Raw genomic sequence first — 27,637 nt, forward strand, 5'->3', positions numbered from 1 at the left:
GGACAAAACTATAATTCAAAAAGATACATGCACTCCTATGTTCATAGCAGCACTGTTCACAATAGCCAAAACATGGAAACAATCTAAATGTCCCTCGCAGATGAATGGATAAAGAAGATGTGGTACATACGTACAATGGAATTCTACTCAGCCATAAAAAAAGAACAAAATAATGCCATTTGCAGCAACATGGATGCAACTAGAGATTATCATACTAAGTGAAATAAGTCAGAAAGAGAACGACAAATACCATATGATATCACTTATGTATGGGATCTAAAATATGGCGCAAATGAACCTGTCTACAAAACAGAAACAGACTCACAGACATAGAGAACAGACTTGTGGTTGCCAAGGGGGGAGGGGGGAGAGGGATGCACTGGGAGTTTGGGGTTGGTAGATGCAAACTATTACATTTAGAATGGATAAACAACAAGGTCCTACTGTATAGCACAGGGAACTATATTCAATATCCTGTGATAAACCATAATGGAAAAGAAAATTTAAAAAAGAATGTATGTATGTGTATCACTGAGTCACTTTGCTGTACAGCAGAGATTGGTACAACATGGTAAATCAACTCTACTTCAATTAAAAAAAAAAAAAAAAGGTGTCGGGTATTAGTTGAATATAGGTTTGGCTGCTGTAACAGACCCAGAATAGCAGTGGCATCAGTGAGAGAGCAATTGATTTCTCTCTCCTGAAACGTTTGACAGTGAGCAGCCCAGGTCCAACACGGCAGCTCCATAGTCTTGGGGATCCAGGCTCCAGCCATCTTCCTGCTCCCCATTCCTGGGATTTTGCCCTCATCTTCGTGGTCCAGAATGACTCTCCACCATCACCATGTGTGCCTTCCAGCCCATGAGAAGGGAGGATGTAAGAGAAGAGGGTGCCTCCCCTTCTTCTTAAAGCAGGAGTTACTTCTGTTTTGAGAGAGAATTCACGTACCATAAAAGTTACCCTTTTAAAATGTACAGTTCAGTGGTTTTTAGTGTATTCACAAGGTTGTGCAGTTATCTAATCTGGTTGCACAACATTTTCATCACCCCAAAAAAGAAACTCTGAACCCATTTACTCCCCATTTCCCCCTCCTCTCAGCCCCTGGCAACCACTAATCTACTTTGTGTGTCTGTGGATTTACCTTTTCTGAACATTTCATGTAAACTTAATAATGCAATATATGGCCTTCTGTGTCTGGCTTCTCACTTAGCATAATGTTTTCAAGTTTCATCCATGTTGTAGCATGTATCAATACTTCATTCCTTTCTATGCCTGAATAGTATTCCATTGTACAGCTACACCATGTTCTGTTTATCCATTCATCAGTTGATGGATATTTGGGTTGTTTTCACTTTTTGGTTTTTATGAATAAGTAATGCTGCTGTGAATGTTTGTGTGCAAGTTTTTGCATGAGCATATTTTTCAGTTTTCTTGGATATATACCTAAGAGTGGAATTGCTGGGTCATGTAGTAACTGTTTAACTTTTTGAAGAACAGGGCAGAGATGCTTAACATTTGTGTGCCATGGACTCTGGGACATCTACGTCCCACAATCATGTTTTTAAATTCATAAAATATGTGGGATTACAAAGTAAACCAATTGTGTTGAAATATAATTTTCGAAATAGGAAGAGAACAAATTTGTGTTACAGTATGGCAAAACCCAGTGACAGGCCTAATAACTACATGATTTCAAAGTACTAAAGGGCATCGATACTATTTTGAGATGTTTGTAAGTACTGTAGTGTGATTTAAAAGAAAACCCTGTGATTTCTATTGTTGGTGACAAATTCACAGGTGTGAAAACTACTGTGGTTCGCCTATGTTAATAATGGAAGGAAATGCTGAATTTCAGTTAGAAGCTAGTGAAAATAAAGAGGTAATTTCACCCCTCTAAATTAAGGGAGCTCCTGAATTCTGTCACGCTTCCAAGGGTTGATCCAGAAGTCGAATACACCTCTTCCACTCTGTCCTGTTGGGCTGAACTTAGTCACATGACCACACCTAGCTGCAAGGGAGGCAGGGAAATGCAGTCTTTATCCGCGTCAGCCATGTGTCTGGCTAAAATGTAGGAGTTCAGTCATTAAAGAAAAAAAGGAGAACGTGTATTGAGGGACAACAAAAAATATTACACCACACTCCCTACAGCCAGTTTCTTGCCCCGGTTCGGAACATGCATTCTTCTTTTTGACGAGCACCTGCCAGAGGAGTTGGTTTGCCTTTAGAGGCCATGTTGTATGAAAAGTGTGCATCTTGAAACACTGGAATGCTGCTCAGAGTGGTGAGCTGCTCCATAAGGAAGAGCTGAGCCTGCCTGAGGGAGTAGCATATGCTTGACTCCCATCTCACATTCACACCAGAGCAAATGCTCGTGAAGTGGAAGGCTGGACATCTGTTCCACCTTAATGATTTGTCCTTTGAAGGGGAGGAGGGGTCGCTTGCAGCATTAAGTATGTGTGAGGGAAACATTTGATGCAACCTCTCGGTACCTCTTGACTGTGCCATAAGGTGTGCAGTTGGCCTCTCAAATGGCTGGAAGTTGATGTTATATTGGAACGCTTGATTTTAGGTGTCAGAACTCGTCTTAGATCACCCAGGGCAGAAGAGGGACTAATTTGTTGGCTCTGAATCCAAGAAGGTCAGCAACAGAGAGTGTGGACAGCTTAGGCATCAAAGGCAGGAAATCACAGGACAGGTACGGCCCGTTGGCAAGGTGACCTCCCCATTATCTCGGTCGTAGGGGTGAAGAGCAGTGATGCTGATCATGATAATGGTAACAGGTAGTCTTTACTGAGCGCTTACTGTGTGCCTAGCGGTGTTCGTGGGTGAACTAACTTTACAACAACCTTATGAGCTGGATCCTGCTGTATCCCCATTTTCCTGATGCACAGGGGTTAATTGGCCCACGCACGATCATATAGTTATTCGTGGCAGAGATGGGATTTGAACATAGAAGGTGTGGTTCTGGCCTGTGCTCTTAATTAACCCTGTTGTCATGAGGACAGAAGGCGAAATGCAGGAGTAGGAAGCTTGAAATTCTGGACAGAGGAGCGTGTTGACTTTCATGCCTTTGTTTCCCCAGTATTTACTTTTATGCTGACTTTTGAGTTTCCATGATGGTGCCGTCACAGACTCCCTTCCCTCTGTTCCAGCACCCAGTGGCGCATCCCCACTTCCTCAGCTCCACCGCTGAAATGCTCAAGTGACTCTGTTGATCTCTTTGTCTCCCTCAATTCTAGGCCAGCCCTTCACCCTGGTTTCAGTTTTAAGAGCCAGTGTTTTGCTGTCCTAGTTTTAAATGTGAATTTTTAAAAAGTGGTTGATTTGTTACTCAGCTAGTATTGCCAGGGGCCAGATCTGGGCCACCAGACACAGGTACATCATTAAGCAAGTCCCTGCCTTCATGGAATTGACAGTCTAGAGGGGAGGCGAAAGACTCAGGCACTCAACAGATAACTTCACCAGCACTGATTGCCGCTGTGACAAATGCCATTAAGGAAAAATACAGGGAGCTCGGAGGGCACGTGAACGTGTGGAACGCAGGTCCTGGGTCGGGGGAGGGCGGTAGGAGGGCTTCCTGAGGAGGCGCACGTCTGTCTGTGCCGAGGCCTAAAGCTGATTGGTGGTGAGTGGGCAACATCCAAGCAGAGGAGAAGCAGACCACCTGCTGGGCGAACTGGAAAGCCCTGGACACTGGTCATAACCCCGGTCCCACTGGACTCTGAGGAGACTGCCTCCAAGCGAGGCCCCCCCACCTACGAGCAAGTCCTGCAGCCTATCCAGGCTCGGTTTCCTCATCTGTAAGATGGCAGTGACCTTGGTCATGGTGCCCACTTCATTGGTGGCTGTGAGGGTTAAATGAGTTGCTAGATGTAAGACGTTTAGAACAGCTCCTGGCATGTAGCAGGGGCTCTCTCCTTGTTAACACGTAATGAAAACTTGTGTGTTGTGGGACTTAAAGCAGCTAATAGAAAATCAGAGAACCCAGCCTAAGGCCAGAATCCAAGTTAGGAAAGAGCTGGACAGGGGCTACCAGACCGGGGACTTGGTGTGGGGCTCAGGGCTGCAGCCATTGGAAACCATTCCCAGGAGGCATTCAGAAGTGTGTGGGGTGGTTTTGGTCTCACAGTGAAGTGGCAGCGACACCACAGGAGTTTAGGGCCTGGGGACCAAGGATGCTAAATGTCCTGTAATGCAGAGGATTGGTCTAGTAACAAAGGATTGTTCCACCCCAAATGCCAGCAGCAGTCCCTTGGGGAGGGCTCTCCCCTAATGTATCTCCTTGATTCTCCCCTTGCTGTCTGTTTCCTGTTGGGTTCTCCCCCTCCCTTCCCCCCCTTTCTCCCTGCTGTGGAAAGAGGCTGCTCTTGCAGCTGCAGGCTGCCCTCAAATGCCCTGACCACCAACCTCACCTCCTAAAATGTTTATAAGCTGCCCCTGCCCTGTAGCACTTGGAAGCATTTTCTGCCCGTCTGGCAGAAAGTGTGAAACCAATTCCTGGTTTATCAATCAGGGTTCTTGGGTTGCAAGCAACAGAAACCAGCTTGGGCCACCGGCAGTAAAAGAGAAACCGGGGTCAAGCAGCTCTGGGGCACCTCGAGGTGGGTGTTCAGGGCCAGCCCAGGGGTAGAGGAGCCAGTGGAGGGTAGCAGTGAAAAGCTCTGACTCTGTAGCTGGCCTCCTGGGCATGAATCCCAACCTCACTACTAATTCATAAGTTCCCCAGCCTTTCTGTGCCTCAGTTTGTCAGCTGTAAGATGGGGATAAGAATAGAAGGGGCGGGCTTCCCTGGTGGCGCAGTGGTTAAGAATCCGCCTGCCAATGCAGGGGACACGGGTTTGATCCCTGGTCTGGGAAGATCCCACATGCCGCGGAGCAGCTAAGCTCGTGCGCCACAACTACTGAAGCCCGCACGCCTAGAGCCCGTGCTCCACAACAAGCGAAGCCACCGCAATGAGAAGCCCGTGCACCGCAACGAAGAGTGGCCCCTGCTCACTGCAACTAGAGAAAGCTGCATGCAGCAACGAAGACCTAATGCAGCAAAATAAAAAAAGAATAGGGTCGCTGAGAGGATATAAGTTGAAACTTGAGGCAGGTTTAGAGTAGTGCATAGTATAGAGTATGTGGCTAGAGAAATATTAGCTGCTATTGTTTTTATTTTATTGCCGTTATTACTGTTATCACTGGACTTTAAAAAAGTCCACATCAGGACTTCCCTGGTGGCGCAGTGGTTAAGAATCTGCCTGCCCATGCAAGGGACAAGGGTTCTATCCCTGGTCCGGGAAGATCCCACATGCCGCGGAGCAACTAAGCCCGTGTGCCACAACTACTGAGCCTGCGTTCTAGAGCCCGCGAGCCACAACGACTGAGCCCTCGTGCCACAGCTACGGAAGCCCACGCGCCTAGAGCCCATGCTCCGCAACAAGAGAAGCCACCGCAATGAGAAGCCCATGCACCACATCGAAGAGCAGCCCCAGTTGCTGCAACTAGAGAAAGCCCACACGCAGCAACAAAGACCCAGCAAAACCAAAAATAAATTTAAAAAATAAAATAAAATTTCCATCCTGTTGGGAAGAAGTCTCTTGATTTTCCCCTTAGCTTTAAAAAAAAAAAAAGCAGCTGATTGGCCTAAGCTTGTATTGTGTGGGTGGGTGGGGTCCCATGATTGGCAGCCCTCTCCTCCCCAAGCTAGGAGGAATTGGGGAGGAACTGTTGTCCTAGGAAAAGTGGGCTGCTGTCACCCGAAGTTGGGGCACAGATACCAGGTAGGCCCAGACCCCAGACGTCCTCCATGCTCAGTAATTTGACCCGGCAAATGTTGTTATTTGCCTGCCTTGTACCATGGCCTGTGCTAAGCACAGAGGACAGAGAAGGGACAATGATGTACCAGATCTTTTCCTGACAGGTCTCAAAGTTCAGAGGGAAACAGCTGAAAAATGAGGGTCCTGGTTAAGACCGAGTGCTTAGAACAATGCCTGGCTCTTAGGAGGTCAGTATATATTTGTTGAATGAATAAACACACAGTGAAATGCAAGAGATTTGCAGGAGCACACAGCCAATGAGTCTACCCTCCCTCTGGTCTCATCAGTTGTTTTAAAAGAAGCCCGTGTTTGCACCTGCAGCCTCCAGGGCAGGGTGCAGAGGGGGTGTCCACCTGCATATCCTGGCACACTGTAGGCGTTTAATAAATGGGCACTGAGTGATCTCATGGGTGCACGGCCCTGCAGTCCACCCAGTGGGATAGTCAGGGACAGACCCTGGGTTGGGAAGCTGTCTGCTTTCTCTGCTGAACAGGATGTGCAGACGTGGCTCCAGGATGCATCTTTGTGGAATGTGGTTGCTAATACAAATGAGCTTCCTCACGTCACAAGGCGTCCATTATGTGGACGGTCGGATGACTCGCTGTGGGACGGGGCGGCTCTTGAGGGGAATTCTGTAGCCGCAGTCGTGTTTCAGGCTTCCCTTCGGAGAAGGGCTTTTCCCCATGAATGACTGCTAATGAGAAAGATAATAATAGCCGGCACTTTCCAGGTGCCTGACACTGTGCAGAAGGCTTAACCCGTGGAATCTCCCAACAGCCCGTGAAGCCAATGCTAATATTATCCCCGTGTGCTGAGGCTCAGAGAGGGAAAATAACTTGCCTGTTGGGTTCACAGCAAGTGAGGAAAAGTTTGGGATTCTTATTGCAGAGCGTGGGCTCTTAACCCCATACACAGCCTCCTTTCTCATTTAAGCACTAACTTTATTTAATTTATTTATTTATTTTTGGCTGCATCGGGTCTTAGTTGCGGCATGCAGGATCTTTCGTTGCAGCAGGCGGGCTCTTCGTTGCGGCGTGCGGGCTTCTCTCTAGCTGTGGCGTGTGGGCTCAGTAGTTGTGGCATGTGGGCTGAGTTGCCCCACGGCATGTGGGATCTTAGTTCCCCGACCAGGGATTGAACCCCCGTCCTCTGCATTGGAAGGCAGATTCTTAACCACTGGACCACCAGCAAGTCCCAGTACTAACTTTAAAGCAATATTTCGTTAACTTGTACGTGGTACATCATTTAAGAATAAAAAAGTGAGCTTCCTTCCCATCTCTGAAGCCTCCATAAAATTAGCCATTGTGACCTATCTCCTTCCAGAAATTCTCTGTGTATATACAACAAACACAAACATGGTAGCTGTTCTCTACACCAAGGGCAGCAGACTGCAGTCCATCGGCCATTCGGCCCACCTCCTGTTTTGTTTTGTTTTTATTTTTTTATTTTATATTGGAGCATAGTTGATTAACAGTGTTGTGTTAGTTTCAGGTATAGCAAAGTGATTCAGTTATGCATATACATATATCCTTTTTCAAATTCTTCTCCCATTTAGGTTATTACAGAACATTGAGCAGAGTTCCCTGTGCTATACAATAGGTCCTTGTTGGTTATCTATTTCGAATACAGCAGTGTGTACATGTCAGTCCCAAACTCCCAATCTATCCTCCCCACCCGCCTTCCACTGCCTGTTTTTGTACGGCCCAGGAGCTAAGAATGGTTTTTACATTTTTTAATGGTTAAAAAAAAAAATCAAAAGAATATTTTGTGACATGTAAAATTAGATGAACTTGGGGTTTCAGTGCCCATGAATAAAGTCGTGTTGGAACACAGCCGTGCTCATATTGCCAGGGCTGCTTTCACACTGCAGGGCAGAGTTGCGTACTTGAAACAGAACCATGTGGTCCCCCAAAACTTAAAATATTTACTCTCTGGCCATTTACAGGAAAAGGTTTCTGATCCCGGCACGAGGCAGTGTGTCTTCGAGCTCTTTTCTTGTGCAGTAACTGTGTTCCCGTCCCCCTCACCCATTAATGTATTTCACGGAAACGGGCAAGCAGTGGGCTAAGCCCAGGTGTGTGGCTAGAGGTGGGTTGGATGGTGTGTCCACTCCCGCTCACTCTGAGCATTTCTCGGGCACCAGCTGCGTGGGAGGCCCCTGACTGGCAGCCCGAGCATGTCCAGGCTTGACCTCAGGAATCCGCAGGCCACTGGGGGCGTCAGTCATTATCACGCAGTCCCACAGATGGATGTATTCAGGTCTGCGGTCACAGACCACCTCTGACCCTCTGCCCATCACTCCTGCCTTGTTTTTATTTGTGACACTTTTAAAAAAGTAGGTCATACGTCTGTATGCTTCAAAAGTCAATTCTGTGTGCATGCCTGTGTGTGTGAGTGCGCATGTGTAGATGTACACACTGAGCACTCTCTCCTACCCCTTTCCCTGCCCACCTTGTTCTCCACCCCTTAAGTAATCATTTGTATTAGTCTCTTGCATATCCTTTTAAGGTTTCCTTATGCAAATACGAATGTCTATTTTTATCTTCCCCTCCTTTCTTACACAAAATGCACCCTACTCCACACCCTGTCCTGCACTTTGCTTTTTTTTTTAACTTACCAGCACATCCTGAGATCTCTCGTTATCCAGCCCAGTGGCTAAACACTGAAGGATGGGTAGGAGTTAATTAAGGGAGAGAGAAAGATGTGTACCGGGGCAAGAGGGGCATGAGGAAGAGCATTCTAGGCCAGGAGAACAGTGTGTGTCGAGGCCCTGGGGAGTGTGGCTTCCTCCAGAGCAGAGACGAGGCCTGTGAGGCTACAGCAAGAGGGGAGGGGCCTACTCTAGCTGCAAGGGCCTGATGGTCAAGGGAGGGACTGTGGCCTTGATTCTAGGAGCACCTGGGTGTGGGGTTCTGCTCTGCTTCCTTCCATGCCCTGCTTTTCTCTGGGGCCAAGTACACGTGGCCTTTATCACACATGGCCAAGGAGAGGCCAAGAATGTCCTTGAGAACAGGTTACTGAGTGTGGTTAATAATGAAAGAAAATGTCTCCTGCTAGCTATTTCCAAGAGGCGTGATCTGGTGTCTAGGGGTTTACAGGCCTGTACCTCTGACCTCCATGGTCCTTACCAATCATGTGACAGAGGTCAAGTCCAATCACCTCTCAGCTTTTCAGTGGACACGGTCACGGTGCCGAGCACAGGGGGTGTTTGGAGGGTAACACACACTGGGCTTGGTTCTAAGGTTGCCACATAGTAGTAAGTGCTCAGTATGTGGTAGTGATAGCTTCGATTATTTTTACAGGGCTGCCTCAGGCTCAAACTTTGTTAGTGTAGCTCACAGTGAAGACTTTTGATTAGGAAGCCTGGTCACCTGGGTTCTCATAGCCCCTCTACACTTACTATCTATGTTGGGCAGGTTACTTAAACTCTTTGTACTTGATTTTGGTCATCTGTAAATGAAGATGGTAATACACCTGCTTTTTGGTCCTGTGCTAAGGATGAAATGAGGTAACATTTGTATTGCACTTAAAATAGTGCACAGCAAGTAGTGACATCAGGGGATGCCAGCTATTATTATCACATTACTGTACACCCTCTGCTTTCCATCCGGAGGTCTGTACACTGTATACTCAGGGGAACTTGATGTCAGTGATGGCAGTACCACCACCATTTCAGGAGAGCAGTTCCCTTCATTTGCAGTAACATCTTTTCCAAAGAACATCTGCAAATACCTGGAGAAAAGGATTGTCTGTTTAGTCAGGAATGATAATTCCACCAGACTTCCCTTTATGTTATTGGCCATATAAAGTCACGTGACCACTCTTAACTGCAAGGAGGGCTGGGAAATAGTTTCCTAATTGTCTCTCCCAGTAGAATACAAATAACATAACCACAGACATGCTCAGTAAATATTTGCAAGTGTATAAATTCATTTACCAATCTAGCCATCATGAGGCATCCCAGCATTTTACACACGTCCGTGTTGTGGTCAGTTTGCAGAAAGTGACCCATGGAGTGTGGCAAAACAGCTGGCCCCCAACCTAAAGTGCTGGAAGGAAGCTTGTGAGGGACACAGTTTTAAAGCCTCTTGAGTTGTATCTATCTAATCAGGGAAATAATTATACCTCCTAGACCAAAGTCGAGGGGCAGGCTCTGGGAACTGGGCCCAGAGCAGCCAGAGAAAGGCTGCAGAACCGGTTTCTTAAATTTATGGTTGCCAAGGGGGGAAAGGGGGGGAGGGACAAATTGGGAGATTGGGATTGACATATACACGCTACTGTATATAAAATAGATAACTAATAAGGACCTACTGTATAGCACAGGGAACCCTAGATACTCTGAATTTAAAAGAATCTAAAAAAGACTGATATATGTATAACTGATTCACTGTGCTGTACAGCAGAAACTAACACAACATTGTAAATCAACTACACTCCAATTAAAAAAAAAAAAAAAAAGAACTGGTTTCTTGGGGTAGGTCTGTTTACCTGCTTGTCTGATTCCTAGTGAACAATCCCATTGGCTCCCAGAGGCCTCCCAGATAGGCTCCTCCCTTGGGCTGGGCCTCTCTTTGCAGATGGCTAAGCCCCCTGGGGCCACGGAGTGCCTACTGTGTGTCTGGTGCTGTCCGAAGTGCTGGAGATAAAATAATAGGTAACATTTATTGGGTGCTCACCATATGCCAGGCATTACAGGTGCTTGGGTTAGCTCATTTAGTCTTATCAGTAGCCCCATGAGGTGGGTCTTGTGTTAGGCCCATTACAGATGTGTAAAAAATAAAGTTTTTTTGTTTGTTTTTTCCTTTGTTAAAGTGTAGTTGATTTATGGTATTGTGTTAGTTTCAGGTGTACAGCAAAGTGATTCAGTTATTTCAGATTCTTTTCCCTTATAGATTATTACAAGATATTGAGTATAGTTTTCTGTGCTATACAGTGGGTCCTTGTTGGTTATCTGTTTTACGTATAGTAGTATGTATATGTTAATCCCAAACTTCTAATTTATCTCTGCACCCCCTTTCCCCCTTAGGTAACCATAAATTTGTTTTCTATGTCTGTGAGTCTATTTCTGTTTTATAAATAAGTTCATTCCTATCATTTTTTTAGATTAAGTTTGGGGTTTTTTAATTGAGGTATATAGTTGATATAACATTATATTAGTTTCAGGTGTACAATGTAGTGATTTGATATTTGTATATATTGCAAAATGATCCTAAAGTCTTTATTAAAAAACCCTTATTTTACATAATGCTCAATATTTTTAAATTATATTTGTTATCTCACAATAACATAAGCCTTTTCATTGATGACTTATTTTGTTAGATTGATTTTTTTAAAAATAAACTTTTAATTTTTAAAATTAATTAATTAATTAATTAATTTTTGGCTGCTGGGTCTTTGTTGCTTCACGCGGGCTTTCTCTAGTTGCGGCGAGCAGGGGCTACTCTTCGTTGCGGTGCATGGGCTTCTCATTGCGGTGGCTTCTCGTTGCAGAGCACGGGCTCTAGGCACGTGGGCTTCAGTAGTTGTGGCATGTGGGCTCAGTAGTTGTGGCTCACAGGCTCTAGAGCACAGGCTCAGTAGTTGTGGCGCACGGGCTTAGTTGCTCCACAGCATGTGGGATCTTCCTGGACCAGGGCTTCAACCCGTGTCCCCTGCATTGGCAGGCGGATTCTTAACCACTGCGCCACCAGGGAAGCCCTCATATAGCGCTCTTATATGTATTTTATTATATCTTTACCTAAGTATTTCATTTTGGGTGGTGCTAATGTAAATGATAATTGTGCTTTTTTTGTTTGTTTTTTTGGTGCCTTGGGTCTTCGTTGCTGCATGCGGGCTTTCTCTAGTTGTGGTGAGCGGGGGCTACTCTTCGTTTTGGTGCATGGGCTTCTCGTGGCAGTGGTTTCTCTTGTGGCGGAGCACGGGCTCTAGGCCTGTGGGCTTCAGTAGTTGTGGCATGCGGGCTCAGTAGTTGTGGCTCATGAGCTTTAGAGTACAAGCTCAGTAGTTGTGGCACACAGGCTTAGTTGCTCCACGGCATGTGGGATCTTCCCGGACTGGGTATCAAACCGGTGTCCCCTGCATTGGCAGGCAGACCACTGCACCACCAGGGAAGTCCCGATAATTGTGTTTTTAATTTCAGATTCCACTTGTCCGTTGCTGGTATATAGGAAAGCAATTGACTTTTTTATATTAACCTTATATCCTACAACGTTACTATAATCACTTCCAGGAGGTCTTTTTTCCCCCCTCAATTCTTTAGGATTTTTGACATATGATCATGTCATCTGCAAACAAAGGCAGTTTTGCTTCTTCCTTCTTAATCTATATTTTTAAAATTTCCTTTTCTTGTCTTATTACATTAGCTAGGACTGCCAGTACAATGTTGAAAAGCAGTGGTGAGAAGGGACATCCTTGTCTTGTTCCTGATCTTAGTGGCAAAGTTTTGAGTTTCTCACTATTAAGTATGATGTTATGAAATTGACTTTTCTCTCATTTGTCCCCCTAAGCCAAACATTTGGAGGGTGGGGGCATTGCATCTACTTCCCTTAGCCCAATCCTGACCGTGTAATCGGTTTTAAAAACATGTCAATGAATGAATGAATAAATGACTCTAGTGGTACAACTAACAGCTAAACAGAACTTACTTGCAGTATTTTCTGGGCAGATGTCAAATCAGAGTTAGATAGGCAGTGGAGGGTAGTGATTGTCAATAGAGTTTGGAGCCATGGGCTGGTGTTCAAATCTGTAGTTGTGAGGTTTAAATAAATTGGAATTTTAAAGTGTCTGGAAAACAGGCACATGTGTGAGAGTTATCTACTGCTATTAGGTGTTATGTGGTAGTTTTGACTGTGAAGAGTAGTTGAGTCTTAGCTTCAAGTGTGTAGAGAGACAAGCTCAATTCCAGGGGAAATGAAGTTCAACCCATGAGCCTGAGAACAAGTGATTTCAGCCAAAAATGGCTGCTTGGCACTGATGTGGAATTGTAAATCCAGCCCTAATCAATATGCTTGCTTAGTACAGGTATGATTAGAGTTGGAATTTTTGGAGTTGTGTTCTTTGTGGGAGAAGTTGGGAGAAAGACACAGCCTGGCTCAATCTCCTGAGCACAGTGAGTCAGTTTCCCAGATGCCCTGTCGTTCCAGTCTTAGGGAGCACTGCCATACACCCTGTGCAGCATGGGGCAGGGCAGTGGTTAAGGGCTCTGCACTGTATTCAGTCCTTGCTGAAGTGTGACCTTGGGCAAGTGACATAGCCTTTCCAAGCTTCGGTGTCTGTCTCTGCAAAACAACGAGAAAAACAAGATACTACATCTCAAGCCTATTAATGAACTTTGAACTAGTAAAGCACCTTGCACAGTTTCTGACACATAGTAAGTGCACATTAAATGTTAGCCGCGATACTGTTATTATAATTGTAATTGTTACTATCGTGCTTTAAATTGCTGTGGAATATGGCTGGTCTGCTATTCCACAAATATCTCCTATGCAGGCCACTCTGTAGCAAACCAGAGCATCGTGGTCTTGGTGAACCCTTAAGAAGATAATAGTTATTTATTTCATTAACCTGAATAGAAATGAAGATTCATGTATTCATTCAACAAATATATATATATATACATAGATATATATATATATATATATATATATATATATATATATATGTATATACACACACACACACACACACACACACACACATACATATGCCTTCTACTCTGCGCCAAGCACTGTTGTAAGGTTGTAAGCCCCAGGTACACAGTGGGCAAGACAGACCCAGTCCCTGCTCTCCTGGAGTGCAAGGTCCAGTGGGGGAGACAGACTAGAAATAAACAGTGTATATCAGAGGTGATTGGTAGTGCTAAACTAAACTAAAGCAGGATACTGAGATGTGAGCGGTGGTAGGAGGGCTACCTTGGCGAGTGGGGTCAGGAAGATGTCATTTGATCTGAGACTTGAAGGATAAAAAGGTGCCAGCCATGCAAGAGGTGAAGAAAGAAGGTGCCTGCAGAGAGAACAGCAAATGCAAAGGCCCTGAGGTGGGAATGAGCTTGGCAAGTTGTAGGAAAAGAAAGGAGGCTGTCCTGGCTTCAGTTAGGTGAACAAGGGTGAGAATGTGTGGGAGGGATTTGTAGGCCCTGAGTTTGCTCCCTGAAGCCTGCGCTTTCTTCCATCCCTGGGAGTGTTTAAAGAGAAGGGCTGTGGAGGGCTGACTTCAGCACCTAGAAGGAGGCATGGGGGGACCAGAGGCCTGGCCCCTGCCTCACTCTTACAGACGTTCTCAAAGCCCTAACCCAGGGATTTCAGGCCACGAGGAAGAGACCCTTCACCCCACAGCTGATTTCTCTGACTTCCCAGCCAAGAATGTGGTTTGCATTTTTTTTTTGTCTCAAAGGTGGCCTAGCCATGCTGTTATGTACAGCAAAGCCTCAGTGCTCTGTGCCGGAAGCCCACTTTCTTCCGCAAAGGAGGACAGCTGAAAGCTAGCTGCCCTGGAGAAGTGCCAGGAAGCAACCTGGCCAAACCAAGCCTGCTTCTTGGGGATGTGGGAGATTCTTTGTACTGAAGGTGAAGAAGGTAGTAAAGCACCAGGTCTTGGTGAGAGAGACCAGAGCAGCAGTGAGGAGCCTAGACTCTGGGTTTCGGCTCTGGCTTCACCACCTACCAGCTGTGTGACCTTGGGCAAGTAACTTACCTGTGCCTTGCCTTAGCTTTCTCATCTGTAGAACAGGGAAAATAGCTCCGATGCTTAGAAACGTGCACACAGGAAGTTCTGGCTATTATTATCATTACCTTCCGATTTGAAGTCACAGTGACATAAGTTCCTCTTTCTTCTAGTTTCTTGTGAACAGTTAAGACGCTTGGATTTACTCCTGTTTCTCCACATAGACCTAGTTCTTGCCCAGGAGCTTGGCGTCTGGCAGACAGCCAGGCTCTGGGTGCCAAAAGCACCGCTGCTTCTGGGAGGCAGGTTATTCAATGCCAGGAAGCTGAGAGTTGATAGGGTGTTTGTCACCAGAGGTCAGGGATTGTGTGGAGCCTCTACATGGTGACTGTTCCTACCTGCCAGGGAGAAAAGACTGCTTCCTCCAGGGCAGTGCTTCTGTGCTTCTCAGCCCTGAGATTGAATTGTTATTGAATTGGGAGGGTGGAGCTGGACTATTAAAACCTTACCCCCCGACCCCCCCAAAAAAACAACAAAACTTCCCCAGGCCTTCCCCCGCCCCCCCCCCCCCCCCCATGTAAAGGGCCTGAGGCCCAAGCAGGGAGAATTTTTTCAGGGCTCCCTAACGTGCCGCCAGGATTTCCAATCACTGAATGTACCTGGGAATCTTGTTAAAATGCAGATTCTGATTCAGCAGGTCTGGGAAGGGGCGAGTGTCTGCATTTCTAAGGCGCTCCCAGGTGTTATTGATGCCGCTGCTCCCTGGACCACAGCTTTGAGGTTCAAGGGTCTAGAAGTTGGCGTCACAGACTGCAGAATCTCAGACCCCCCACACTGAATCCCAGTCTGCATTTTTACCGACTCCCTTGGTGATTCAACCTCCTTTACAGTTTGAGAGCCTAGACCCAGGGTTTCTCAGCTTCGACACTGTCGACCGCTGGGGGCAGATCGTTCTCTGTTGTGGGGCTGTCCTGTGCAGCGTGGGACAGTTAGCGGCATCCCTGGCCACTACCCATGAGATGCCAGTAGCAGCCCCCCACTGCCAGCCATGATATTCAGAAATGCGACTGTCCCTGGGGTAGGGGTGGCGAAATTGCCCTCAGAAGCGAACCAGTGGCCTAAAGCCCTCAAGCTTAGCCATGCCTGGGAATCTCTGGGCCAGATGGGCACACAGGTGTCCAGGCCCCGCAGCAGAGGTCATGGCTGCTTTAGTTCTGGGTGGGGTCGGAATTCATACGAAGAATAAACACACAAACCTCCAAACAAGCCAAATAATTATAAGTGGACCATAATTACTGCTGTCTCACAGCTGGTCAGCAGGAACTAAGAACCCTACCCCAACTCTAGGCTACTGTGCCCTTTGCCACCAGCAGGCCAGTGGGCTCCTGTGAGAGAGTCTGCTTTTTTAAAAAATATGTAGCTGGTGGGTAATCACAGGGTCTTAGAGGCCGGGTGGAAATCTCTGCCCTCCCAGTGGGTGTGAATGTGCTTAACTGGGCCACTCTTAACTACAGTAGCAACCCATGACATTGGTACCATCATTATCCCCTTTTTCCAGGTGAGGAACTAAGACACACAGAGGGGAGGTAACTTGTCTGAGGTCCCACAGCTAGTAAGTGGCAAAGTTGGGATTTGAACCCAGGCCATCTGGTTTCAGAGTCCTCGCTCTTAAGCACCCTGTGGACATACCGGGAGGTTGGACAGGACTAAGATTGCTCACTGCTTGATCTCTCTGGGGACGTGAGGAAGGCCCTGCCAGTGCAGAAAGGAGCAGTCCCAATTCCAGACCTTCAGGGAAGAAACAGCTCCCCACGTCCCCAGAACAAAGGCCATGGAGTACACCTGAAACTAGCACAACATTGTTAATCAACTATACTCCAATATAAAATAAAAATTAAAAAAAAAAAAAAGAAAATTAATAGGAAAAAGTCAGGCAAGATTATTCATTAAAAAAGAGAGAAGGCTTAAAGAAAATTAAAAAGCAAAAAAGAACACAATTATAGATGCTGCAGAGATTAAACATATATTGTGAATAACTTTATGCCAATCAAGCTCAGAATTCACAGGAAACAGATCCACTCCTAGAGATAGAGAACTTACCAAAAATTGCTCTGTAGAAATAACAAACTGAATAGTACTAAAATAATTACCAAAAATTAATTAGACATTGATGGTTGTACAACATTGTGAATGTGGTTAATGCCACTGAATTGTATGTTTAAAAATCGTTACATTGCAAATTATATGTTATATATATTTTACTACAATTTAAAAAAATGTAAAAAAATAAAACCCTCAATCTAGAAGACAAAAAAAAAAAAAAAAAAAAAGGCCATGGAGAAAACTTAAGGGCAGGGCTGGGGAGAGAGCATTGTCACTGGCCAGTCATCGTCATCCTGTAAAGCCCTAGCCTGGCTCCTTTACCCCACCTGCACCTGAGTTCAGGGGGCTCATTACTGAGAAGGGGGAACAGTGCAGAGCAGCAGTTACCGGGCGGTGTGCAGCTGCCGAGCTGTATCCTGCCCTTGGAATTGACCAGGGCTCCCTGACACTGTGATGCCCTGTAGCAGAGATGACAGTCCACCATGATTTCTTGGAATTAGAGACCGATTTCTCTTAGGGGGCTTGCTGGAAACAGGGTGGAGATTTGGGACGTTTGGAATTTGGGTGTGAGGCTGCAGAGGCTTTCAGCTAATGGCTTTGGAGCCACACTGTAGGCACCTGTGTCCTGGTCTATCCTGTAGACCTGTATCCTGGTCTAGCTGTGCGACCTTGGACAGGTGACTTCACTTCTCTGAACTTCAGGCTCTTTGTTTTTATTTATTTTTATTTTATTATTATTATTTTTAAAATATTTATTTATTTGGCTGTGCCAGGTCTTAGTCGCAGCTTCAGCCTCTATGGAGCCGCATTTGTTCATCCTAAAACAAGGATAATGCTAGTCCCTACCTCATAATGATGCTGTGAGCATTCGGTGAGCCAGAACCTGTGAGGCAGTTAGCACAGGGCCTGGTGCTCATAGCCCCACAAGCATTAGCTATCATGATTTAATCATCAATTAAGAATGGGCCTGAGGCCTAGCAACCAGGTGAGGAGAAAACCTTGCACAGAATAATGTTATGAATGTGCCGGTTTTAGAAAACTCCACTTTGGTCAGCCAGCTTCCCTTTAGGCACAAGAGACAGTGACATGAGGCTCTGTCTGGTTGTGTCAGGGACTCTTTTCCTCCTCTGAGAGGAGAGTTGGCCTCTTGGGGCTGAATAACCTGAGCTAAAAGGGGACGTGAGGAAGCCAGGGAGTGGAGGTGCACCAGGGCCTCAGGCCCGAGTTCCACTCCAGTTCCCTTATGTGCTGGCTGTGTGGGCAGTTATGCAGGGCGAGAGTGAGCGTGGGGATTGGCCAGCCTGGATTCCAGCTCCCAGCTGCATGACTTTAGGCAAATTCCTCAATGTCAGTGTTCAGTCGGCACAGAGCTTGGTCAGCGCTGGCTGTTCTGGGGGCAGCAGGGTAGTGAGGAGGTTAGGAGGGTGGGCCCCTGGGTTAGTCACCTGGATTCAACCCTGGCTGTGTCACATCCATGCTGGGGGACCTTGAGCAAGTGACTTAATCCCTTCTGAGCCTCAGTTTCCTCATCTGTGAAATGAGGGTGATACTGCTTTACATGGGGCCATGTGAGGGTCATGAGTTTTTCTATATAAAGTCCTTAAAGCAGTACCTAGTGCAGGGAAAGTCTTTAGTGCACATTGGCTATTATTATTATTATTATAAACCCATCCTGGAAGACAATGTAAGTGAAAAGTATGAACCATGGATCTATTCCAGGGGGACAGAGCCCTAATGAGGGAGTTTGGGAGAGATCTCAGCCTCCAGAGGGGTGGTTTAGAGCTAGCATTCGAGCTTTTGTGTTTCTAGAATGTAAGTGAAGGAATGTGCAAAGGAAAGGGGTAGGAGCGTGCTGACTAGCAATGATGTCTTATTGCCATAGGGACAGGTTTCCCAAAGTCAGATCATTCCACTAGATAGTTTGAGGTGGTGGTATGAATAAACACCTTACACATTTTAATAGTTGTACTTATATTTTCATGTGTAACAGGAAAAGAATTTCACTAGCTCGTCAAACCCAGTATTCCATGGCTGTTTCTGCTTTGGGTGAGGCTAATGATGGTATGCAAGCCAAAATAAAAGTGAGTGCAGTTAAAGAAAAATGCAAAGTAAGTCATATTACAGGTGGTCTGAGGATATGGCAAAAATGGTGCCAGCGCATACAGATTCTGGCAGTCGGGACACACGCATTAGGAGAAACGGGTCTGAGCTGGGTTTTAACCTTGTTTTTTAGCCTTGGAAAGCCTGAGCCTCCCTCGGGAGGCTGCTGAGCTTTTAGGCCCCCTTTGCCTCTCTTCTCCTTGGCTCTTTCATGCCACTGAAGGAGGGGTTGTAGCTGCCTCAGAGTAGGGCAGCAGCCCCGGTGACTGTAGTTCCCTCCGTCAGAGGCAGCAGGGCGAGTGCTGAAATGTACCAGGTGTCTGCAGCTGGCACCTGCTGTCTCTGCCATGGGATGTGGAAGCTGTGGTATGGCCTCGAGCAGCTCACTGTGATAATGGTAATGATCTTTAACCAACATTGACTGAGCGCCAACAACATACTAAACACTTTACATGCATGATGGCATTGAAACCCTGCTCTGTGAGGTGATGTGTCAGTGAGGACACATGGGGCTGCAAGAAACAAGATGCCTGGTGAATCTTGGCTGAGCGGTAGAGACGAGTGATTCTCTCATTGCAAAGTGTGGTTGGCTCCACAGTGGGTACAGAGGTTCAGTGACACCTCCGAGAACTGGGTGCTTTCTCTCCTTCTGTTTCACAGCCCTTTGTGTACATGTGTTTCATCCTGATGTTGCATGGTCATGGGATGGCCACCCCAGCCCTGTGATCACATCCTTATACACAGTGTCCCAAGCGGGGAGAAGAGGCAGGGGGAAAGGCTTTCTCTTCCTGTGCCTTTCCTTTCTAAAGGGAATATGTGCCCATAGACACCCCTACCCCCGGCAGACGTCTCTGTCTCTCATTGGTTGTAAAGGAGTCACTGGCTGCCCCTAGCTGCAAGGGAGGCTGGGAGAGTGGATGCCCGTACAGTGGGAGGCAGCAGGAGAAGTGGGAGTTGGGAATGGCCATAAGCTATACCACCAAGTGTCTGCTGCAGGCGCGTTCTCTTACTACCCCCTCGGAGGATGAGAAAAATCAAGGATCAGAGAGGTGAGAAGATGACTTGCTTGCCCGGGATCTCATAGAGCTTGTGGTGGCAGAGCAGGATTTGAACCCACGTCTTTCCTTCTGCGGAGCCTGCGGTCTTAACCTCTGTATGGTACTGCCTTGCCAGCAGGGGACACCCAGATGGTCGTAATGCAGGGTGTTGAGTGGTGGACCCCAGGTGCTGGGAGAACTCAGAGGAAAGAGAAATTCTGCTTGGGTATGGTCAGGGAGAGCGAGCTGTAGAGAAGAGAGAAGAGTGTGTAGAGAATCATGGCCAGTGATTGGGCTGGCCTTTGAAAGGTGCGTTGGGGTTCTGCCAGGTGCACAGGGATAATGGCATGAGGAGGGTGGGCCCCAGGCAGAGGGTACAGCATAAACAAAAGTGGGGGGATGGGACAGTGCATGCTGGGTGGGTTAATCAAGGCTCTTTTGATTGTAAGATGAATTTGTCTTATGTCACTGGGAAGTCTGGAGGGCGGAGCTTCAGACCTAGCCGGATAAGGGGGCTCTGTTGCTTTTCCTTGCTCTGCTTGGCTTCACTGTACAGACTGGCTGGGTTCAGGTGCAAATTCTCCTGCTTTATCAACCCAGTGAAAAGAGGCTTTCTTGTCCACTGGTTCTTTAAATCGGCTCTAACAAAAATACCATAGACTAGGTAACTTACAAACAACAGAAATTTCTTTTTTCACAATTCTAGAGCCTGCGGAGTCCAAGGTCAAGGCGCCGCAGATTCGGTGTCTGGTGAGGATCCACCTCCTGGTTCACAGATGACCGTCTTTTTGGCATGTCCTCACATGGAAGAAGGGGCAAGCGAACTCCCTGGTTCCTCCTTTATAAGGATGCTAATCCCATTCATGAGGGCTGTGCCCTCAAGGCCTAATTACTTCCCAACGGCCCCACCTCTTAATACCATCACATTGGAGATTAGGTTTCAACATATGAATTTGGGGGGAAACACAAAACATGCAGTTTATAGCAGTAGTTCATGTGCCCGTCTCTGAAGGTGGTGTCTAAAGCAGGGTTGAAGGATGAGCACAGTGAACCACAGCCTTGCCAGGATAGAGGAGTGTGACCTTCAGCCTCTGTACTCAGTTTCCTCATCTGAAAAATGGGGCTAATATAATTATCCCTACCTCATACGTAGGGTCTGGGGTAGGTAGATTCCACATAGAGAGTGTTCACCAGTGCAGGTAGGAAGTGCTCTGTGGAACCTAGAGCAATGGCCTCTCAGGTGGAAGGCCCTGAATGCTACCTTGCCAGGACCCAGTGTTGTCATTTAAACCTTGATTGCTCGCATACGACTATCAGCTCTGGCACGTAAGGACTGTGTAACCCTGAGCAGATGACTTTGCCTCTCTGTGCCTCAGTTTCCACATTTGTACCAGGGAGAAAAATGCTTAGGACACTGCCAGGCACGTGGTAGACATCAGTAATTTTTTTTTTTTTTTTTTTTTTGGTCTTTTGGTTTGGCCGCACTGCGCGGCATGTGGGATCTTAGTTCCCCAGCCAGGGATCGAACCTGTGCCCCCTGCAGTGGAAGCACAGAGTCTTAACCGCTGGACTGCCAGGGAAGTCCCAGTAAATATTTTTTTTGATGAGTACATGAATAGAAGAGCTGAGTCAGAAGATACATGCAGGTTGTTAAACCTTTTTGGATCCGTATTGCCAAGAGGCCCTGCAGAAAGGCATTACTCCATCATAGAAGCTGAGATGACCCATTTCCCTACTCCTTAGTCAACACTAGGTCTTACCTGCTAGGAAAAAATTCATTGTTATTTTGGTCAGTAAAGAAACCAGCTTAATATTGTGGACACATAAGAACGTGTCTGTATATTTCAGACGTGCAAACTGAAACATGTAAAGGTGAGATGACATAATGTCTAGGATTTACTTTTTTTAAAAAATATTTATTTATTTATTTGTTTGTTTGTTTATTTGTTTAGCTGCGACACACGGAATCTTCGTTGCCGCGTGCGAGATCTTTGTTGCAGCATGTGGGATCTTTTAGTTGCGGCATGTGGGCTTTTAGTTGTGGCATGCGTGCGGGGTCTAGTTCCCCGACTGGGGATGGAACCCAGGCCCCCTGCATTGGCAGTGAGGAGTCTTAACCACTGGACCACCAGGGAAGTTCCTAGGGTTTACTTTAAAGTACTTCAGGCAGAAGAAAAAGGGAGGAAAAGGAATGGATAGGGAATAGATGAAGCTAATAGGGCAGACTTTTTGATAACTACTGAATCTTCGTTTGAGTACATTGGGAGTTCATTGTACCTTTCTCTCTCTACTTTTTTAGAATGTTGACAAAATTGAAAAAACTAGCACCCCCAACACACACACACACACACACACACACACACACACACACACACACACACACACACACACACACACGGAAAGCCTAAAGATTGAACAGTTGTGAAACATTACTGAGCCCCCGCTGTACACAGGCACTAAGAAGTACCCTGGGGCCCAGGTGGTGTTGGAAAAATGACAGCCTTATAGCCCTCTGTTCCCCCAGCCTTTCTCTGCATGGATCCCCTTTGTGGGGAGACCCTTTTGGCTCAGCACCTGGAAGGATAGTAGCTCTCAGACCCCAAGGCGCAACTTCTCATCTCCTTCCCTGAACCAGGCATTCAAGGACCTTTTCCTGAAATGGAGGTTTTCCCTTCCTAGCCTGAAGGGAAGACAAACTCCCTAGCGATTACCTCCTGGGAAAACCCCTCTTGGTTGTGGGTCTGGTTTTGCCGCGGGGTAGAGGGAGTCAGGAGCTGCTTTTCTCCAAAGATCTATGTGATGATGGCAAAATCATAACTGGCTGATCCTCCACAGTGACTAAATATTGACTGTAGCCCTACTAAGCCTCTGAACATGCAAGAGCAGTCCTTGCCCATCCCTGTCAAATAGCTGTGGTCCCCAGCCCTTTCTCCAGATTCACATGTAAATAGGTGGTAGTCGGTGAGTTTTCCGGGCTGTGGGCTGTTCTCTATCCCACTGCGAGGTGAAGTTAGGGTGGGGCTTTCACAACCCATCTGGCACTGGGTGGGGTCTCAGTCAGTGGAGCGTGATCCACCCAGTAACTGACCCCTGGTCCCCTCCAGAAAGGTCATCATTTAAGAATGTTTCTTAGGCAGCTCAGCAGAGACCCACGTGTACATGTGGTCAGCTGTAGCTTCCGGCTGTCTCACTTCTGCTGAATTTCAGCAATTTCTCATTTCCTTTAGGAAACAAAACGAGTCTGGAGAGAAGTATGAATAATCATGATGACAAACTTGGCAATAGGGACGTTGGGAACCTCGCCCTGAAGCTCATAGTCGGTGTCATTGTTGCCAGGTTCTTGAGCAGTTGGACCAGGGGAAAGAGGGCACCTGGGGCCAGATGGCCTGGGTTCAAATCCCAGCACCACCCCTTAACGGCCATGTGACCTTGGGAAAGTTGCTTAACCTCTCTGCCTCAGTTTCCTCATCTATAAAATGATAATAGTACCTGCCTTATAGGATTGTAAAGATTAAATTAAGTACTCTGTAAAATGTTTAAAATGGCGTCTTCTAAAGTAGTTGCTCAGTTAATAGTGGTGGTGGCGATTATTGTATCCTACTGTTATGGTCATGCAGAGTTAGGATTGAGAACCACTGGTCTGTAATAGTGGTTCAGATGGAAACAGAAGTTGGAGGATCAGAAGAGGGGAGCGTTCTTCCATCCCAAGTCTGTAGTTTGGGGAAATAGACTTAATTTCGCCATTTAAAAATATTTTTCATTTGATGTTTAAAATCTAGAAAAGAACAGGTGAAAGACTTAAAGGGGAAAAATCTCTTCACTTCTCTATACACGTACCACACACACCAGAAAAAAAAGACCAGAAGGAAATGAGCTAACGTCTTTACAGTGGTCGTTCTTTGGTGGGGAGATTATGCGTAACTTTATAGTCTTCTTTGCACATTTATTTTCCAGGTTTTTTATATGTATATATAAGCATATACCACTTTCATAAGCAAGAAGAATATTTAAAAAGGTAAGGAATCATGTGAGCTGTGGCTTTTGGGGAAGTTGGGTGGAATTCTCCCAGAATGGAGCTGCCTGTTTAATGTTTGAGAAGCTTGTGTTCCAGCCTTCCTTGACGAGATGTTCTCCGGCCCTAGAAAATTTCTACTCAGGAAATTCTTGATATCAAAGCCAGTTCCTCAACATCCATCCCTCCACCTGCCCGGCCTTGCTGTAGGTATTCACGCTCTCTCCCATCCTTCTCTTGAGATTAAAGAACTCCAGTTTTTTTTGTGGCTCTGACCTTGAGGAGAAGGCTCATCTTTTAAACAGGCCTGACAGTAGTAAGTACCTCATGCATGAGGTGTCGTGCATCTCAGCTCACTACCCTGTGGATACAGGTGCTTGCATGTTAGCTGAAGTTATGAATAGCTATAAAATTGGGAACAAAGCAGTTGATTTACTTATTCAGTGAACATTAGTTGAAGACTAGGTACCAGTGAGCAAGGCAGACACAGTCTGCCCCATCACAGAGCGGGAGGACGCAAGAAACACTTGGCCACACTGCTAAGCCCCAGGTTCTGAACATTCAGAAGAAGGATAAGACTTTTTGAGCCATAGAACAGCGGTTTCCCAGAGGCTCTCCAAGGAAGTAAAGTTTAAGTAACATAATCCGGGTGCAAATGGAAAAAATGAACTTGGTGTGCATCTCTAGATAAGCTCGCTTCCGAATGTTTCCAGCTGTGGGCAGGGATCTCCAGATGGGCGTTGCCATGGAAGCATCTTCCAGTTCTCACTTCCTGACTGAGCTTATTTCCGACTTTCCTGTGCCCATGCCAGTTCCCAGCTGTAGATACAGACGTGGCAGGGTCCAGTCTTCCTGCTGCCTCATAGCCGTGCGGACAACGGATGTGGCTGGCAGCCAGCCAGCAGCCTCCTCCCGACCGAGTTAGTTGTGGAACCTGCCATGTCGTGGTTTCACTTGCATCCGGGCTGTTTCCTTTGTCCTCTCGTGGGACTGTGCCAGCATGTTCCAGCCTGTGTTTTGAAACTTTAGACCCCAGCTTGTATTTGACAGAGAAATGAGCTCACGAGGGCTTCCTCCGCCACCAGCTACAGGAGAAGTTGAGTCAAATCTCTTTCATTCAGATCCCCCACTGAGGCTAGATTTGCCACCCTCCTGACAGAAACTGGGCTGGCTGTTCTTTGGGACTGTTTGTGAATAAAGGACTTGATGACCTAAACAAAGGAATAGCAAACAAGATGGGGGAGGGCTGTAGCTAATTGCTTTCTGGGCTTGAGACCTTTCAGCTACCCTTCAATGCTTTAGAGTAATCATTGCTAACTTGTTGAGAATTTACAATGTGCTAGGTATTCTTTAAATCATTTGTAATCCTCTTAACCCAGTGAAGTGTTTATTATTATTATCCCCGTTTTACAGCTGGGTAAACTGTGGCAGGAAACAAGTTATGTTGTTGGCCAAATTGCTATATTGCTCTCTTAGAGCTCCTTAAGGCCTGCCATTTTAGCAGCTTAGGCAAAACAGGAGGATTTAACTAGAGGGTGCTGGGATGGCCCAGAGAACCAAAGCAAGACCTCAGGAAGGACTGCGTACCAGTTACTTGGTTACAAGTAACAGAAATACCATCTCAAATGGGCATAAACCCTAGGGGAAAGGATTGACTCGCAACCAGAAAGCCCAGAGGTGGGGCAAGCTTTGGCAAGGCCATCACTAGCGACCCACTTTCTTTCTGTCCTTCCATTCTTCCCTCTGCTTCCACGTCATCCTCAAACCTGGCTCCCTTGGAAGTAGCAGACTGGCTGCCAGCACTGGTCCAGGCTTTTGTCTTCTCATCCTTGGCCTAAGAGATAGAGAGGGTGTCTTGTCCTGCAGCCATAGTGCAAAGCTTCAGAGCTCCTATCTAGTTGGAATAGCACAGGTCGTGTGACCCTCCCTGAACCAATCCCTGTGGCAAAGGGGTGGGGCGTAGTACCAGGCTGGTTGCGCCCACCCAAAACCACTCATGGGGAAGGGTGGAATGGGTGCTGGGAAGCAAACAACCTGTGGATTGGAACCAGAACACAAATGCCACTAGCGGGATTCTCTTCCTTGTTACTGCCCCGACTCCTTGTCTGCTTTATTCATTCTTTCACATCTATAGTCTCTGTTTCTGCCTTTCCCTCTGCTGGGTGACGACCATCCACAGACTAAGCTGTACACCTTGCAGTACAGGCTCAAAGAGCCCAAAACAACCCAAGGAAAGGAAACTGTCTCCCTTTGGACTCATTAACCAGGGCCAGGGAAGGGGTTCTTGAGACAGGCCAGTTGAGGTCAGGTGCTCTTTCTGGGCCAATCAGCTGTAGGCAGGGTTGGGGTCATTGTTCCCTCTGTCCAACCCCGCCCCCCCTCCCCCCTTCCCCCTACCTACTGTATCCTTTTCCCAGGACCTCTGAGCTGGGAGTCATTTAAGCAGGACCCCTGAGGATACCAGTTGGGCTGCACTTCCTGACTGTAGTGACACTAAAACCTCATTTTATTCCCAAGCTGCTGGAGGATGAGGGGTGTCCCTTGTGTTTTCCACATTCCCAGAGCAGTTCCCTGCGGAAAGGCCAACTCTTCAACATAGCCCAGCAGGCCGAGCATGCTATGGCCCCCGCTGGCTGCCGGCCCCCGGCCTCATCCTGCAGCTCACTCCACACTCTGCCCTCCAGCCACCTGGCCATGCTTTGGGTTCCTTCAACGCATGGCATTTGTTCCCTATCCCTGGAGTGCTTCCTCTTCTCCCCTGTCTTGCTCCCCACACCCCACCCCCATTCTGGCCTACCCGTGCCACTCCTCTTTCAGATCTCCCTTGAGACATCTCTGCAAGGGGCCTGCCCTGACCGCACACCCCACTCTTCTGTCCTGAACTACTCAGCTTGCATACTCAGGGCCTTTCATCCTCTCAGTGATGTCAGCTCCATAAAGGCAGGGATCAAATCTGTTTGGTTAAAGGTGTAACCTTTTCCATCAAAGATATGCCTTACTAAGTTTTGCTGAGGGAATGAATGAGGCGATAATAGTAACATAATTAACAGTTGCTGGCTTTTGAGTGGCTGCTTCCTAATAGGCACTGTACTAAGCTCTTTTACCTACAAAACCTTTAAATGGTTACTCCCATTTAACAGAATATAATGATGATGATAGTCATTGATTGAGCCATGTCAACCATTGTCCCGAGTCCCTTACCTGTGTCATCTCATTGAATCCTGACAACAGCGCCCTGAGGCCAGTATTGCCATCATCCCGACTTCACAGTTGAGGAAATGGTGCACAGTGACCTTGCCCGGATCACTCAGCTAGGAAGCGGCAAAGCTGGGATGCCAGCCCAGACCGTGTACCCACTAGCCTGTCTCCCTGCACTGATGGTGACACAGTCCTAGAGAGCTCTAGTCATTTGACCAAGGCCACACAGGTAGGAGGTGGTAAGAGCCCATCGTTTACCCATCAGCCATTTTTGGTGGGATCGAGTCACACACCAGCTTGCTGTGTATATGTGTAAGGGAAAGACACACTTCTGTGTGTGTCCTTGACTCACACACTATTGCAGCACTACTTCATTTCTGACACCAAAGGGGTGGGGTTTCCACATCAAGCAACTAACTCGATTCTGACACTCTCTATAGCATCAGACCCCACAGGCTAAGGGCTCAGCCCTACAAGGTGTCCCCCCACCCCCAATCTCCCCACCTGTGCTTCTGACCCACCACCTGTACATCGGAGGTTCCCACAACCCCCTCCTTTGGATTCAGTTAATTTGCTTCAGCGGCTAGCCACAGAACTCAGGAAAACATTCACTTACTAGATTGCAGGTTTGTTAAAAAGGACGTAATTCAGGAACAGCCAGGAGAAGATGCACAGGGCGAGTTATGGGAAGGGGCGTGGAGCTTCGGGGCCCTCTCAGGGTGCCA

At 46.9% G+C, this 27,637-nt stretch overlaps 1 protein-coding gene and 1 non-coding gene across 10 annotated transcripts in view; one reads left to right on the forward strand and one right to left on the reverse strand.

The window, feature by feature from the left end:
- Positions 1–27,637, forward strand: part of SIPA1L3 (signal induced proliferation associated 1 like 3) — a 235,554-nt gene that overhangs the window by 49,062 nt on the left and 158,855 nt on the right. The gene's annotated exons all lie outside the window — the stretch shown is intronic.
- On the reverse strand, positions 21,765–21,837 carry TRNAG-GCC (transfer RNA glycine (anticodon GCC)). The gene has a single exon. It is a non-coding gene; the product is annotated as a tRNA-Gly (tRNA).

Source organism: Eschrichtius robustus, chromosome 19, assembly GCF_028021215.1.
Source record: "Eschrichtius robustus isolate mEscRob2 chromosome 19, mEscRob2.pri, whole genome shotgun sequence".
Classification (NCBI taxonomy): domain Eukaryota; kingdom Metazoa; phylum Chordata; class Mammalia; order Artiodactyla; family Eschrichtiidae; genus Eschrichtius; species Eschrichtius robustus.